The sequence below is a fragment of the Lucilia sericata genome, unplaced genomic scaffold, assembly GCF_015586225.1.
Source record: "Lucilia sericata isolate MDLA Ls3-8-SP2 unplaced genomic scaffold, ASM1558622v1 Contig000138F_arrow, whole genome shotgun sequence".
Lineage (NCBI taxonomy): Eukaryota > Metazoa > Arthropoda > Insecta > Diptera > Calliphoridae > Lucilia > Lucilia sericata.
Window position 1 is genome coordinate 69,292 of NW_023994170.1, and position 18,640 is coordinate 87,931.

The 18,640-nt window shown below is 29.2% G+C and overlaps 2 protein-coding genes across 9 annotated transcripts in view; one reads left to right on the top strand and one right to left on the bottom strand.

Annotated features, from left to right (window-relative positions):
• LOC119601033 overlaps window positions 1-18,640 on the top strand; it is a 309,656-nt gene that overhangs the window by 41,397 nt on the left and 249,619 nt on the right. For 5 of the 6 annotated variants that reach the window (XM_037951709.1, XM_037951710.1, XM_037951706.1 and 2 more), the window contains one exon: window positions 9,645-9,715. The exons of the other annotated variant lie outside the window; for it this stretch is intronic. The gene's annotated coding sequence lies outside the window, so the exon portion shown is untranslated. The remainder of the gene's footprint in view (window positions 1-9,644; window positions 9,716-18,640) is intronic. 6 annotated transcript variants of the gene reach the window in all.
• Window positions 1-18,640, bottom strand: part of LOC119601034 (tyrosine kinase receptor Cad96Ca) — a 124,558-nt gene that overhangs the window by 11,394 nt on the left and 94,524 nt on the right. The window lies entirely within an intron of this gene.

Consider the following 18,640-nt stretch of genomic DNA (forward strand, 5'->3'; position numbering starts at 1 on the left):
ATTAAATATTAAACATAATTTAAAAACTCATCCTCAAATCCACACAACAGAAGATTTGGAAAATGAAGCTAAAAATTTTGTAACAACCCTACAACAAGCCGCATGGAAAAGCACGCCTGAACTTCAACCTAAGATTTATAGTAATGTATCCTATCCCCAAAGTATCAGAACTTTGATAACTTCTAAAAGAAAATTACGCCGAAAATGGCAAAGTACTCGAGCTCCCTGCGATAAAACTTTATTAAATAACGCTACACAAACTCTAAAGAGAGCGATACAAAAATTCAAAAATGATAACATGAATCATTATCTATCACATTTGTCATATAATAATAAGACAGACTACTCCTAATGGAAAGCTACCAAAAGTCTTAAGAGGCCAATAAATCAATCATCCACAATTAGAAAAAGCGATGGAAGCTGGGCCAAATCCAACAAAGAAAAAGTGGAAGTTTTTGGGACATACTTAGAAAATGTATTCAAAACGCAAATACCTATCTACGATAGTATTGAAGCAGTGATTAACAATGACGATGAAGAAATACCTCTACTAACAAATTCCGAAGTGAAAAAAGAAATCCGGTTACTAAAATGCAAAAAAAGCCCTGGATATGATCTAATAGCAGCTGAGCTTTTAAAACATTTGCCTCATAAAGCACTTGCAATATTAACCAAAATCTTCAATGCTATAATAAATCTAAAATATATGCCAAGTCTTTGGAAAGTGGCTGAGATAATAATGATTCCAAAACCAGGAAAACCACTCACAGATGCCAGCTTATATAGGCCAATATCACTATTACCGGTGATAGGAAAACTATTGAAAAACTATTCTGTAAAAGGCTGAAAAGTATAATTACAAATAGAAATATTATACCAAATCATCAATTTGGATTTCGTGAAAAACACTCTACAATCGAACAAATACATAGGATAACACATACAATTGAAAATGCCCTAGAAAACAAAGAAATATGTTCATCCGTATTCTTGGATATTTCAAAAGCTTTCGATGGTGTATGGCATAAAGGCTTGCTACATAAACTAAACATGCTCTTACCAATTCAATACTGCGAAATGCTAGAATCTTACCTAAAAGAAAGATATTTCCGTGTTAAAATCAATGATGAATTCTCAAATCTTCATCCGATAAGCTCTGGTGTCCCGCAGGGAAGTATCCTGGGACCAATATTATACTTACTGTATACCTACGATTTACCAGTAGATTCAGATTGTATTGTCGGCACATTTGCAGATGACACTGTAATCATGTCAACTGGAAAAGATGTTGAAGTCGCAACACATAAACTACAACTAGCACTAAATCGAATAGATAGGTGGACTAAAAAATGGTGTATCAAACTAAATAGCTCAAAATCGATTCATGTAAATTTTACAAATAAAAACGTCAACCACAAACCAGTCTTTATCGATGAAATTGAGATTCCACACGAGAACACCGCTAAATACTTGGGAATGACCCTAGACGCAAAGCTTCGTTGGAAAGCGCATGTTAAGAAGAAAAAGGATGAGCTAGAGTTAAAGTTTAGAAAAATGGATTGGCTAATTGGGAGAAAATCTAACCTTTCAGTCCATAATAAGCTAATTGTCTATAAACAAATTCTAAAGCCAGTATGGAGCTATGGCATCCAGATATGGGGATGCGCTAAAAACGATGTTATTAAAATTATACAAAGATTTCAAAACAAAATCCTAAGGACCATCCTGAATGCCCCATGGTACGTTAGAAACTCTGATATCCATAGAGATCTCAACATGAACACAGTAACAGAGGAAATTATTATGAAAGCAGAACAACATAGGCGTAAACTTATACTCCACCCAAATGAAGAAATAGCGTCCTTATTAAGAACCACAAATGTAGTAAGACGACTAAACAGATGCCAACCTCATGACCTCATCAGGCGTTTCAACCAGCATAATGTTTTATAAAATATTTGAATTGCTGTTAATACTAAATAATATGTTTAAATAATTAGCCTCAAACTGCTAGTTAGTCTATTTTGACTAGTCGCAGTATTTTAAGAAAAATTGTATATATCAATTTATACCGTTTTAAATAAAAAAAAAAAATTTAAATTCCGATTAATTGGCTACTACTAACTGCCACATTATCTACTATATTGATATTAATTATATTTAAAAATCATTATATGTACATATTTACTTATATATACCTTCTTAACTAATAATCTCAAATTGCTAATAAAGCTTTGAACATCCATACATACATAGTATGCAAATAGATTTATTATATCATGCTAATAATTAACTATGATGTTAAATAGAATTCTTTCTTAATAGTTATTATTTATAACAAAGAACTATTTTGAAAGTATTTTTGGCGAAAATTATAGAATTCGCATCTAAAAATAAATCATTGGTTAAATATTTCTATACTTAAAATGCAATTATGCATACATACATATGTATGTACATTGTACATAAATACTCTAGCGATAATATTCATAAGTATACCTATAGGTATATATATATGTATATACATATGTACGTAACAGTAAATATTAAAACTTTCGTACTTTTTTAGTTTTTTTTTAGCTGATATTTGCAGAGATGGAACTATTTGTTCAGTCTAAAAATAATATTAATATTTGGTACTTTTTCCCAGAGTATAGAAATAAGTTTTTATTATTTCCCAAATATTAACGAAATACATAAATCACTATTTATCTAACTTGCAAATATCATAGAGACCTGAAGCGAATTAATTTCAAGAATTTATAATCTGAAAAAATAGGTAAGAAAGTTATGTCATATAATGTACTGGAGTATCAACATTTCTTTCTATGTGGAATACTTTTACTATACACTTCTACATTATGCAAGTCAATATGTATATGTATGTATGTACATTAGGGTGAGAATTTTTTTAATATATAAAATGAAAACAAACATAAAAGATACTAAGACTAGAAATCTTACCAACGCATTCAATAGATTACTCGTTATCGACTGTCGCGATTCAAAATTTCGACACAAGTTATTCGATAACGTTTGCGACGGTCTCAAAAAATATTTATAATTTCGACTAAAGTCAATCGATTACGATAGCGACGTTTTGGACCCTGGTTTCATTTTTCAAATCCCATGATTTCTTTAAAAGTTATTCAATAAATTGTAAAATGATATAAAACTTTCAAAGTCTTTTTATTTTGGATTATGTCAGTATTGTAGTAAATGTGCGATATATGTATGTACACCTACATACATATATAAGTATGTAGATAAGGTTTCATTCAAATTTAACAAAAATATACATAATTTTCCGGCACTTATTTCCGTTATGCGATATGACTACAATTTTACACCAGAAAGTTTTAGACACTGATATACAAATTAAGACCCATTTGAGCAAAATCGATTTTTTGTACACCTCTAATTTTCTTTTTAACACAAAAACCATAAAAGTGGATATTGTTGTAGAAGAAAGTACACTTTTCAATAATATGTGAATACACATACATGTTTGCAAAATGTGGGAATATTTCATTTTGTTTACATGAGGGAGAAAATATAAATGAAAATCCAACTTCTATTTAAAGGTGTTTGAGCAGAAGATAATTGCAATTGCACATTTCAGCCTGGAAGAAGTTTGAAATCAATGATAAGAACAACAGAAACTTTTTCCTTTATTTTCTATCACAAATTGTGATTTACATTACAATAAGTGCTATATAAATATAATAGATGTCAAAATAATAGCACAACTTTCTCAATGAATTTAAAATTATTAAGAAAGATCTATATTCTTTAAAAGTGGAGATTGTAAATTATTTTAAAATATTGAGAAATGTGGTAAGAATATGTATGTATGTATGTATGTATGTATGTATGTATGTATGTATGTATGTATGTATGTATGTATGTATGTATGCATGTATGTATGTATGTATGTATGTATGTATGTATGTATGTATATGCAAGAAAAACAGTAGCATTCAAATTCGTATTCATAGAAAATAAGTATGTACAGTGACTGTCATTAATATTCGGTTTTTACATTTCCGTTTTTTCTGTTCTTAATTTTTAAATAAAATTTAAGGTATTTAAAAAAATATTTTGCACTTATTGTTTCGATTAACATCGATTAATTATAATAAAAAAAAATGAAAAACATGGAATATTACATAAATCTACATAAAAAATCATCTTTAGAAAAAAGATAAAATTGTACTTTTGCACTATGAAAATGAAAAAAAATATTGGTGAAATATTAAATATGAAGCAAAATACTGTCGGTGATATTGTACAAAGGTATAAAAATGAAGGCCGCATTCATTTAAAGAATGAAAACTGTCAATGTTATTTGCAGCCATATCGGAACCTCAAATTACCGCGTTTTTAAAGCTGTGAAAATAATTCTACCGATCTATCCAACTGACCATTTTCTAAAAATATATTATGGAATAAATTATATACCAAAGCAAATGGCAACTATAATGCAATAAAAAGATATATAAACGACTGTTATAACATGAAAACTATAAAAGTTATTTGCAACCATATCGGAGCCTTAAATTACCGCATTTTTGAACCTGTACCAATAAATATACCGATCTATCCAATTTTTTTAAAAATTCATTATGCCACAAATTATACACCAAAATAAAGTGCAACTGTAATGCTTTAAAATGATGCATAAACTATTGCCCTAGCATGAAAACTGTCAAAGTTATTTGCAACCATATCGGAACCTCAAATTACCGAGTTTTTAAACATAGAACAATAATTCTACCGATCCATCAAATTGACCATTTTTTAGACGAACACATTATGCCACAAATGATATACCAAATTAAAGTGCAATCATAATGCTCTAAAATGATGCATAAATGACTGTCATAGCATGAAAACTGTCAAAGTTATTCACAACCATATCGGAACCTCAAATTACCGCCTTTTTAAACCTGGGAAAATAATTCTACCGATCTATCCAAAAAAGCCAAAAAAGTTGAGAGATATAGAAGAGTGTCTAAAACTTAGAAAAAACAAGACAAATCCGCGTTAAGTGCACCTAAAATTGTTTCTGAAGTGAAAGAATAATTAATAAAGACTGTTTCAGAAACAACAATTCATCGAAAGTTTTAAAGTCCGGGATGTAATGGCCGAGTGTCTAGTAAGAAGCCGATAGTAAATAATAAGGATGGAGCGTTCTGACTAAAATTTGTGAATGAGCGTCTCAACAAAGATTTAATTTGGTGGGACGACGTTATAATTCTTTGATAAGAGCTTATTTAATATATTTCCAGTGTCGAAAGAACAATGGCGTGGCGGAAACCAAATGAAGAGCTGAATGGAAAAAACGTTACTCCCATAGTAAAACACGGAGGAGGACATGTGGTGGTTTGGGGCTCTATATTATCAAATGGATTCGGAAACCTAGCCTTTATCGACATTAATATGAACAAAGATTAGTATTTAACTATTTTGAGGGATAATTTAAAGCAATCTGCAGAAAAAACGGAAATTGAATGGACATTTAAATTATATCAAGTTAACGACCCTAAACACTAAAGGCATCTTGTCCTTGAATGGTTGCTTTATAATTGTCCAAAAGTGATTGAAACACCGACTTTAATTCCATAGAAAATTTATGGAAGCATTTAGATTGGCAAAATCCTACAAGTCCAATTTCTTCTAAAAATGGGCCCCAAAAAAGATTGCAAGAAGAATGGGATAAAATCAGGGTAGAATATTTGAAAATATTATCTCTAATATGCCAAATTGTCTATCTGAACTTGTAAAAAATAATGGCTAGCCCAACAGATAAAAGTTTTATTTTTAAATTCATATTTTAAGAAATTATGTTACAAGTTAGAAAAAACGCATATTAATGAAGCATTAATTTTTGGTAAGTTATATTTTTTTGCTATTTTATTTGTTTTTATCATTAATTTTTATCTCAAGAATAATGTATTTTGAACTGTTTTTCATTTTCATTTAATTACAAAAAAATATATACATATTTTCCTTAAAATTCCTGCTTAAATTGCAATATCAGTATATCGCAATAAAAACCCGAATATTAATGACAGTCACTGTACGTTTTTCTAAAAAAGTGAAGGAAATTGTATGTCAAAATAATAGCACCACTTGTGTACAGATTTTAAAAATAAAAAAACATTTTAAAAAGTTCATAGTTGGAGTAGTAGTTTGACTAGCCACCCTCTTCTATTTAATTCTGACAAATTTCCTGAAAGAATAATTGTTGGTTGGTTTTATTTTAGATACATATCTTTACATTTGCATACAAATTATGAATTGATGGCCTGCCTAGCCGTCCGACTAAGGCTAGGCAGGCCATCAATTCATAATTTGTATGCAAATTACAACGGCACTATTGTTCAGAATCCTGTTTTTGGTATTATTGTGTTTTGGAATATTTTTCGAGTTTCTTAGGTAAGACCGAGAACCCTTCCTAAGAAAAAATTGGACCAATCTGCCTAAATATAATTGTCCTCGTTTTCAAATGGCTAATCTAAATGAGTTTTAGCATACTCTAACAGTATCGCCATATCCTTGTTTTTAAGAATAGTACTTTTCTTGATCTGTAAACATTTAAAATGTGTTCTCAATGTCTCCTGAATATGGATGCAATAATTTAGCAGTAATTGTTTTATTTATCGCACTATGACTCATCGTTTAATGAAGATTATTGGTTTGAAGTCCAGAAATATGGCTTTTAATTTGTAATACATCCTACAATAATTCTTATTTGGATTATGTTTCCAACGATCAGACATCTGTTTTTAATTGTTTCATGTGTTTCTTCTTTGCAGAGAACGAAAGAGCCAATTATTTTAATTCCAATGTTATAATTCTAAAAAGCCGAATTTTATAATTAACACGTTGATGTAAATGACGTGTATAGACGTCGATCACGGGCACTCGTGGATGAAAATGATGTCTATAACCGTTATATAGAGCTATATTTTTAATGTTAAATTCACTATAAAACGGAGTATAATAACTAGTTTCTCTACATTATTTTTAACAATAAACTAATACATATACATATGTATTTTCATTATATCAATAACATTTTTGATTAAAATTTATATTCGGACAATACTCGAAGAATTTAACGAAGTACTCAAATTTCTCAAAATTTAACTGTATTTATATATTTATCTGGATTAGGGTTTCTAAGCGGGACATTTTTTCCGGGAATTCTTTTTTTTTAATCCCGGGAAAGTTTTGTCGGGAAATTTCGTGGGTTCCATTTGAAGATTTCTTCATAAATTTGTAAAAAATTTTAGATAATTAAAGTAAACTCTGTATAAATTTCAAATCTTTTACTGGTGATGGTTTTATTTAATAGGAAATACTATTTAAAAATTATAATTGAATCTGTGTATCATACCTGATGCTAGGAAATAAGATCTCAGAAACGAATGCTTTATATGTTAAAATTAAATAAACTAAATTTATATAATAAACGTTTAATATGACAGACGAAAGACTGACTGACTTTTAAGATACATATTATTAGCAGATATGTATGTACATATATTTCAATTGGGACTGGGTTTACAGTTCTCCCAAAAGGAAGAAATAACACGTAAGTTTTGAAAATTATATGAAATTTTTAAAACTTAAGTAAACTTTAAAACCCTACTCTTACACCCCGGATATTAAAATAATGGGACTGTTTCTAACCATAAATGTGAGAAATATCTTCTCGAGACCAACTTTGTAATTCAAAACAAATTGTCACATATACCGATTGGAATTTTTTCTAGTGAGCTATTCCCGTTAGTAAGTTGTAACTATCTGATAGGTTTTCTTTAAGGTTCTTGAAATTCCGATAAATCTTGATAATGCATAATAATTCTAGTTAAATTTTATTTAAAAGTTTTAGTGAAGGATTTGATTAAAACGTCAAAAAACAATAATTACTGTTTCAATGGTTTTTTTTTTTTGAGAACTTTGACCGCTTTCGATCGGAATGTAACGTAGCATAATATTGGAATAATTTTCTGAGTCGATTTAGCTATATCCGTCAGTTAACTTTTTATTCAAACTACAGGTTTGTTTAAATGAAATTAGGTAATTGATTTCTTATTGTTCCAGGGACGAATCCTGTTGAAAATTATTAAAATAGGTCCATTATTTCACCTAGTCCCTATAGAAATGAACACCCTGAATATGTCTTTTGAGCTCATAATATATTTAATATATTCGTATCATCACAACTATTATTTTGACTGTAACTGTATCGATGTTTATGTAGATACCGGCATTGCCAGACACACTAAAGAAGTTAGATGGAATTTGCAATCAATGAAATATTATAATTTATAACGCCTTGAACTAGTTTACTTATTTTAACATAAATCTACTAAAACTGTATTAGCTCACTAGATTTTTGTACCTGGCGTTGTCCGGGGTATCTTCTTAACTGACATTTTTATCGGTGTTGTCATAGAACCCAATAGTTACATAGGCCGACAAAATTTGAAAAACGTCGAAACCCTGAGACCAAATTATACTTTTTTTATGGATTGAACCGAGCTGAATCCTAAGCTGACTTCAGATTTTCTCGATCACATCTCCAAAAGGGCCAAAAATGGAATTTTTTAAAATTTCAGGACACGATATCTCAAATCCCAGAAGTGATGGAGAAAATCTGAGCGGCTCAATCCTTCAGAAAAGTATACCTTGGTCTCTGGGTTAAATATTTAAACGCTAAAAATGTATCGGTTTCATGAAATCCAAAGTAATCGGTTTTAAATTTAAAATTTAATGTTATATCGAATAAAAAACTATAGCATTGGTTTTCATGATGCTAATGTATTTTTTTACGGTTTTTCGAATTTAATTTCGTTTTTTCGAACATAACAGTGTATTGTAATCAGTTGTCATTATTACAAAATTTGTACCATTACAAACCAACAAACTAACAAAGCAAATTAAATAAAAGTATGTTTTAAAGTGTATTATTAAAAATTTGTTAATTCCGTTTACAATTTCTGTAGTATAATTTTGTGACCCCACAAAGTATATTATGGGCTCGATTTGAGCAACCGAAAGGAAATCGAAATTTTGGAATGACTGGCCACTAAAATCCTATACAATTTCATATAATTCTTCAACAAAAACATGCAATTACTTGATGATAATCAATAACATAACCTTAGGTCGGGATATACAACACTGTTTTTTAGGTGCCTATGTAAAAAATAAAGTTGATGAAAATATAATAAATAAATCAAAAACTAACTTCCAAATAATATTTCTTTAGCCATAAGAAAGTAAAAGCTGTACTTGTAGCTCCCATTTTTTGACAAAGTTGTTATTATAAAGACTGTAATGTTAAAAAAAGTAAGCTTTTGTTCAAATCAGTCAATTGCAATAATAGGCAGTTGCGCTAATCTAGCCCGCATTGTATTGCATATGTATATTCTAAATCCTTAAACATAGTGAAGTCAATTTAATGATATCTCTCTGTTGAATGGAATTTTTGAAGAACAACAACCAATCGTGATCAATTTATAATTTTCTATCACACAAAGATTTCAATAAAATTTTCTTTTGCATTAAAATTGCACAATAATTACGCACTATGTATGTATATTTATATTAGTTTCATTCTTTTACAGATTTAATTCAACTTTAAATCGCAACATAAAGAGCAATTAATAGTTGCAGCAAAAATAATTTAATGAAAATGGTAAGTTTAAATATTATACCACATTAATTAATAACAAAATTCATCATAGATTCTGGGTGTGGATTTTCTTTAGAATATGGTACTCATTAAAAAATTTCGTATTATTATTGAGATATTTATGGCTAGATATAAATAAAAAGGCAATAAAAATTAAATAAAAAGGACACGACTTCTAATGTATGTGATGATTGAAAAATTAATTATTGCTGAATTATTATTACAATTGTATTTTCAAATTTTCAATAATTGAAAAAGTTAACTTTCACTCTGTTATTCAAATTTGTCATTCTACCAACATCCTACGAAAATAAGAATTAAAATAGTTTTTTAAAATGGTTCCACAGCGGGACTGGATAAAGCTATCGAATAGGTACCTACATGACGGAGCATTACTGACCATTCAAACTTTGAAACATGTCCTTCACATTTGCAGTCTTTTTTTATTAAAAAATTTCATTGTAAAGATATTTTAATCAAAATTTACTAACTTTAAAGGATTTTGAATATACGCACTATTTTATGCATGACAAATGCATCGAAACCTCTTATAGTCGAATTTGCCTTTAGTAAATCCACTTTCAAACTATCTTTGAAGTCCTTAAAAAACGATTCTATAGAATATTTATTTACGGTCATGATTACACCTATAAAATTATGGTAAAATTAAAAAAAAGTACAAAAAGAAGTACAAATACTAAAAATAAGTACACTTACGTACTTCTTTAGGGGTTATGCAGTTAAAAGTACAATTACTAAAAAAAAGTACGCGTACTGCTGAAAACAGTACGTCTGGGAAGCCTACTGATAACTAATATAAATATTGTCCCTACACCCACCGTAAAATATACCAATCGGCTCTGTCTGTCTGTCCGTCTATATAAACTTTGCAATCAAGATCACTTGAGGAAATTTTGCAAATTGTCCCTGTTTTGAATATTAGTACTATGTGGATTTTAACAAAGTTTTCAGAATAACAAAAAAACACTTTAATTTAGCTGTTTTTTGATATATGGCGAAGTTTTAGAAAAATATGTCTCTTCGCGGGTTCGTTAACTTATATAATTAATAGTTATTCTGAAAAATAACTGAATTTTTAACGCGCTTTCAGCTTTATCTAAAAATCTAAATAAAGAACTAAAGGTCTTTCAATTAGATTAATATTAATAATTATATTTTGATTGCTATTCTTGCATAAATTAGCAGAAAATACTTATTTAATTCTTATTAAATCATTTGTCTTAGAATTTCGACTTATTATCACAGCATCTGTTTATGCAAAATTTCAAATAGGTCTAGAAGTTGCGATTCCACTTTCAATTTGAAATTTAATTTTAATTTTTTCCCAATTTAATCCCACCAAATTTCATAAAAATCGGATTGTTATATATAGCATCCTTGGTTTTTTCATATAAGTACCGCAAGTGCTTTAACTAAAAAGTTCCTATAAAAATATTAACGGAAGGACGGACAAGATATGATCGCCCAAAGAAGTGATTTTAAGTTGATCAGTGCACCAGTGAGTGAGGATCCATTATTTACGGTGTCAGATTGACTAGAGTAAAGAAAATATTATTATGGTGGTGCTATGATTTAAATCAATATGCATAATTTGAAACACATAGGACTTTTTGCTAAAACCTAAACCAATAAAGATATCGATAAATGCTTTCGTGCACATAAGTACAACCAGTAGAGGTACAAATTACAATAATAAAAAAATTTCGACAAATTCCACATAGTACTAAAATTCAAAACTGGGACGAAATACTCCTCTTTTATCCCAATGACTAACGACACACCAAAATAACCGAGACTACCGATTTGGGTTTCTTAGCTCATAATTATATCAAATATACTAGTATCTCACAAAAAACCGAAAATTTCAGGAAATCAGTTTCTCGTCAAAAATCTGCTTAAATATAGTAATGTATAAGTAATTTATTTCCTAGTTTAGAACCTTTTAATATATGTACATATGAGGAATTTCGTGTCAAGTGACCCAACTTTGAAATTCGATGTCTTCCGTTTTGGATGAAATTTGCACCAAGGTTAGTACTATGGGATAGTAGGCCAGATACAAATTTTCAGCTCTATCGGTCAAGATAGATATCCCACTCGCATCCCATTATGGGACTATAAAGGCCTTCAAGGAAATTGTATAAGCTTTCTTTTAAGCAAAAAATGTTTGTAAAGAATGAAGAAATAGCTATCTGAACTCCTTTGGGACAATTTCTGCTAGGACCAATAGGTGAAAAGTTACACTAATAAAACCCTGTATAATCAAAATGTCCAACTTTGACCCCCTCTAAGTCCAGCAGTTCTTGACCGATAGAGCTGAAAATTTGTGTCTGACCTATTTACGATAGTACTAACCTTAGTGCAAATTTCGTCAAAATCGATTTTTTGAGATAGGTCACTTGACATGAAATTTCCCATATGTGTCTTCTCTGAATTTAACACTTCAAGTCAATATATTTATTGTAAACAACATTTTTTGTCAAAAATAAAATCTATAATTATTTTTCATTCGTTACCAACTAATCAAAAAACAGCTTATTATGATAATTAAATATTTCGTTCGTAATTCTTAAGCTGGAGGTCCACACCACGCGTTCTACGCTTCTTCGCATTCTACGCGGCTGTCAAAAAAGTAAATCAATGTTGTTGTGTGCTACAAGTTATAAGCACAAAAGCGTAGAATGCCTTGACGCGTAAAATGCTTTCTACTTTTGTAAGCGTCATAAGCGACGCATGAATATGTCAGCTGATTTTGACAATTTGTATTCTATTTTAAAGTGAATTTATCAATTTTAATAAACTAAAACGAGTTAAATTGTGAAAAAATGAATAAAAAACTTAAAGCGTAGCATGTAACTTGATGCGAAGGATGCAACTAAGGTATGAAAAGCACGAAATGCTTTGCCGCGAAGACGTGTAGTGTGGACCTCCAGCTTTACAATGCGTATAATTCACATTTGAAATTTTGTATGGCGAATTATGTAACTTAGTCAGGGTTTAATATTTAGTTTTTAGTTTTATTTTTTTAAATGTCGACTGAACTGAAGAAAGTTCAAGTATTTATTTTTCCCTCACAAGCTAACTGAAGTCAGTCAACTGTGTCAACGCACTGCTGCAATAACTTGCAAGTGGTTTTGTTTTTCTTCAGCAGCCACACACACAAGCAGCGGCCATGTTAAGTTTTTCAACTCAGCCGAACTGAACACAACGACTGAACAGTAAAAACAGATTTGCGTGTGCTGCTTACGTATTGCTTAGTTCTTAGTTTCGTTTTCTTACTAAGGGACGTAAAAAAAACTGATAGTTTGACTGGTTAGTAAAAATCAAGCCGACTGAACAATAAAACTTGATGGGTTGTTTGTTCAGTAAGACTTTGTTATTGTATGCAATTTGTTTTAGTATATTGTATGTTTTTGTGTTTAAAGTTGACAAAAGTAAATAAAGTAATTGATAATTATTGCTAATAGAAATTGTTAATTAATTTAAAATTTATAAAATTATAAATTACTATACTTATAAATTTAGATATTTTCTTTAAATAAAAATTGATTTAAATTTAAGCATTTTGATGATTTTTTAGTGAGATTTTGTTATTGTATGTATGTATGTATGTATATTAGGGTGGGTCGAAAATAGGCTTTTCGCTCGGATCAACATCTAATAGTGAAATTGTGTTGTATTTTAACGTCAAATGGAAGACTGTAAAATATTTATTATTCAATAATTTTGAGGGTAAGAGCCCGCGCATCGCTGCCAAAGTTTGTAAATGCGTTTATATGGGAAAAATGGCACTTTTTGGAGTTTTTTCACAAAATTAGGCTTTAAGTATTAATTATTGCACCATTTTATAGCAAAATCGTAATGTCTACAAAATTGTCTTTCCAAAAAGATGGAAAAACTCAAATTTCGTTAAACATATTTTGAGTTATTAAAATTTCCCCCGAGAATTTAGTGATTCTGAAGACATATAAAAGTAAATATAAGAAAATTTTTGTTAGTTTTGAAAAATTTTACAAGAAACTATTATGTTTATCCTTATAAGGTTCATAAATGTGCTAGTACGAATTTTTGTTCAAATTGGATAACGCTTACTCGGTTTAGTCTGTGGTCAAAAAAGGGCCATTATTTTAACAGCATCTCCAAAACTCCATTTTCAAACTTTAAAAAATTTTGTTAAATTGATTATTAAAAATTAAAGTTTTCTATGCTTGATATTATAAAGGATATATATAAGAATTAAACACAGAAAGAATGAGCTTAATACCTCTCATAGTTTTACCGTACCTGCGATGTGAATTTGAAGGATTTCGGGAAAAAGGCAATTTTTGCCAGTAATTAAGTAAAAATTATATTATTACCAATTGTTGCTTAATTTTGATCAATTAAATTGCGATTATTATTTCCGAGTCCATGAAAAGTTATTTCTGATAAAATTTCCGAAATTAAAAATCATTAACCCTCTAAAAACCGGGGTCAAAATCAAGTTTTTGTATATTTAATATTCTTCATTAAAAATAGCAAAATATTGTGTATTTAATTATGAATTCATTTTGACAAACTACACGAAAATATTTCCAGAAATCTAGGAATCAAACTTCTTCAAAAATTAACCCTCTGTCATACTTGGGGTCAATTCAAGACCGATTTTTTAAACACTACAAAAAACACTTTTATAAAGGAATTTTCTAAAATTAATTTTCTTAAAGATTTAATGGATATATATCCAGTATTTGGTTTATCGTATTATTTGAATGTAGTAAAAATAACTTCTAAGAAGTTTCATCAATATCCATCAACAAATTAACAACATCATGCTCTTATTTCTTCAAGAACATAAAATTCAAAAATTTGATTTTGACCCCGGTGTTTAGAGGGTTAATGATTTTTAGTTTCGAAAATTTGATTAGAACTAACTTTCCATGGACTCGGAATTTACTTGATCAAAATTAAGCAACAATTTGTAATAATATAATTTTTACTTAATTATTGGCAAAAATTGCCTTTTTCCCGAAATCCTTCAAATTCACATCGCAGGTACGGTAAAACTATGAGAGGTATTAAGCTCATTCTTTCTGTGTTTAATTCTTATATATATCCTTTATAATATCCAGCATAGAAAACTTTAATTTTTAATAATCAATTTAACAAAATTTTTTAAAGTTTGAAAATGGAGTTTTGGAGATGCTGTTAAAATAATGGCCCTTTTTTGACCACAGACTAAACCGAGTAAGCGTTATCCAATTTGAACAAAAATTCGTACTAGCACATTTATGAACCTTATAAGGATAAACATAATAGTTTCTTGTAAAATTTTTCAAATCTAACAAAAATTTTCTTATATTTACTTTTATATGTCTTCAGAATCACTAAATTCTCGGGGAAATTTTAATAACTCAAAATATGTTTAATGAAATTTGAGTTTTTCCATCTTTTTGGAAAGACAATTTTGTAGACATTACGATTTTGCTATAAAATGGTGCAATAATTAATACTTAAAGCCTAATTTTGTGAAAAAACTCCAAAAAGTGCCATTTTTCCCATATAAACGCATTTACAAACTTTGGCAGCGATGCGCGGGCTCTTACCCTCAAAATTATTGAATAATAAATATTTTACAGTCTTCCATTTGACGTTAAAATACAACACAATTTCACTATTAGATGTTGATCCGAGCGAAAAGCCTATTTTCGACCCACCCTAATATACATACATACATACATACATACATACATACATACATACATACATACAATAACAAAATCTCACTAAAAAATCATCAAAATGCTTAAATTTAAATCAATTTTTATTTAAAGAAAATATCTAAATTTATAAGTATAGTAATTTATAATTTTATAAATTTTAAATTAATTAACAATTTCTATTAGCAATAATTATCAATTACTTTATTTACTTTTGTCAACTTTAAACACAAAAACATACAATATACTAAAACAAATTGCATACAATAACAAAGTCTTGCTGAACAAACAACCCATCAAGTTTTATTGTTCAGTCGGCTTGATTTTTACTAACCAGTCAAACTATCAGTTTTTTTTACGTCCCTTAGTAAGAAAACGAAACCAAGAACTAAGCAATACGTAAGCAGCACACGCAAAACTGTTTTTACTGTTCAGTCGTTGTGTTCAGTTCGGCTGAGTTGAAAAACTTAACATGGCCGCTGCTTGTGTGTGTGGCTGCTGAAGAAAAACAAAACCACTTGCAAGTTATTGCAGCAATGAGTTGACACATTTGACTGACTTCAGTTAGCTTGTAAGGGGAAATTTTAACGAGTTACTATTTTTTAAGCATGGTACTAAATTTAGTCAAATATTTAGTAATTTGCGACTGCAATTAGCAGTTTTTTGAAACCCTGAACTTAGTTCGTAATATGCAATTACGCCGAAAAAGTTTAAATTTGGGCCACATCTAGGTCTGTTTTGGGAAGTGTTAATAGACATTTTTCGAAACTTGAACTATAAAGTGACAAATTAGTATTTCTTGCTCTAAGGCAATAACAAATCACAAAGCATTTTATATTTTTTTACAAAAATATACAAATCACTTAAAACTCCGGTACACGCCGGTTATAAAAACCTAGTACATTCATAAGTTGCGTTAATATACACACCATGAATATAACGAATAACATTGTAGAATTTTAGTTAAAACAAAAAAATAATGCCTAATTATTAACACTGCTGAATTGTTCAATTGCATTGAATGTATTCATAAATATTGAGTTATAATCAAAATAATTGCAAAGAATAATACGTTAGTTGACCTAATTTCTTTTATCATAAGTTTGAGTGTTTGGTAGTAATTGCCGCAAAATAAGTTCAATTAAGTTTTACATGTACTTTTTTTAGTAAAAACTAATTTCACAAAGAGGGCATTAACAAATCCATTCGTTTGTTGCCAAAAATTTTTGTGAATGATACAACTTGCGTATTTATCTTTAAGAATGAAACTTTCTTCAAGAATATTTTCTTTAACACACAAAAACTTATTCACTCACACACATACAAAGCACAATTTTGGGGGAATAGAGAAAAAATGGCTTGTTAACAAAATGTGTTTCATTGGAGTTTTCTCATTAAAAAGTTTCTTCTATGAGTTGGAAGAAGTCGTTTTAATTTTCATCCCTCAATGTTAACTCATTTTTGTGTCTGTATAGCTTTTTTCTCGTCTTTTCTCATTTTCTATGTCAAATTTCGTTCGGTTTTGAATGGTGTTGATGCAATTTTTGTTCATGTTTTAAAATGTACTCAAAAATTGTACTTGGGTTTTGTCTTTTTGCTTTTCTCATTAACTTATATGTATTGCTGTTGTTTTTTGCTGTTAGAAGAAGAGCAAGCTGCCAACAGGCAATAACAAAGCAAATGCTGGCTGCCTCACAAAGAACAACAAAAAAAGTAATGGCAACAGCAGCAAAAACATCAACTTAAGTAAGGAACAAATTTAATTTGTGGCTGAAAATGTGGCAGGTTTTGCTTTAGTTTCGTAAGAATGTGTATGAATCTGTCTGGCAGTCAAACTGACTGTTTTTTTGTACTACGAGACCACAAGTGTAACTGAGTAGTTGCCTTGCCATGAATGTAGAAACCTTTTCCAATTCCAACAAGCGCCACACTCTGTAGAAAACGTTGTCAATTTTGGCAGGCAGTTGTCAGAAGGAGCATATGAAAACAGGAAACAAAAACAACTTAAGCACAACCAAATAAAAAATTACAGAAATGTTGTTGTTTAAATGAGACAAGTTTTTCTTTTTAATACTCGTATCTACAACAAAGAAAAACAAAACCAGGAAAAACAAAAAACTGAACGCCTCCGGTTGATAAATTTTACATGTTGTTAAATATGAATATTCACATAAACACTATCGCGCCGATACTCAACCCATCCATCCATTCACACCACACATAAACCCATAATTTTAACATAAATGCGAAAATTGTAACAAATAAACAAACTCGTGTAAGTGCTCCACCAAAAGTGAATTTATGATTTTTACCGATACTCCTCCTAGAATTGTCGCTCGGAAGGCGAGAAAGCATCTAATAAAGTGGTTTAAATGGAACGATATTCGTAGAAATTGTTAGATTTTCATCATAGAGTGTGTGCCAATCGGTAACAATTTACTTGAAAATGTAAATTTTTGATAGATATGAGGTGAATAAAATTTTACTAGCTCATAGGGCTACATAAATTTTTGACAAATGAAAATAAAAATTTGAAAATACAAAAAATAAAATATTTTATAATTTCAGTTTATAATACATTTGTGATTGTAGAAATTTATTTCAATAATAAAAAAATCAATAAAAGTGCTTCTTTTATTAAAACAAATGCAGATTTTCTTGTGCAATTAGTGACAATTGTCAAAATTTAATCAAAAAAGATTTCGTTTGGCACAGCAAAAGTGATAATATTTTCCACCATAAGAAAATTTTATTTTACCATAGAACTTTTCTGCCGTTTGGCACACAGTCTTAATAGTGATTTTATTACGATATTTATAAAAATTAGCTTTTTTATGGAAGCTCAGTTTTAGACCAAACTCCAAAAAAATATATATGTTTTTATTTATATGAGCTAAGGACATGACCAAATATGGGTCGTTATGAACATCCGTAGTATAATTTTTGATTGTATATAGAAAACTAATAATCAGTCTTTTATTTGGGTAAAGAGTTTTTATTGTCCAAGGAACAATACTATTGGATTTAGCTTGAAGTTTTTATATTTATATTTAAGATTTACGAAACACACTAATGTGTGTTAACAGGGTTATGCATAAATTAAAAATTGTATGTTTGTATTATGTATTAGGTGTGTTATATTTGGCAATAAAATATACATTATAATTTTGTGTGTTTGTCTAATACATTGAAAAACTAGTAAGAATCT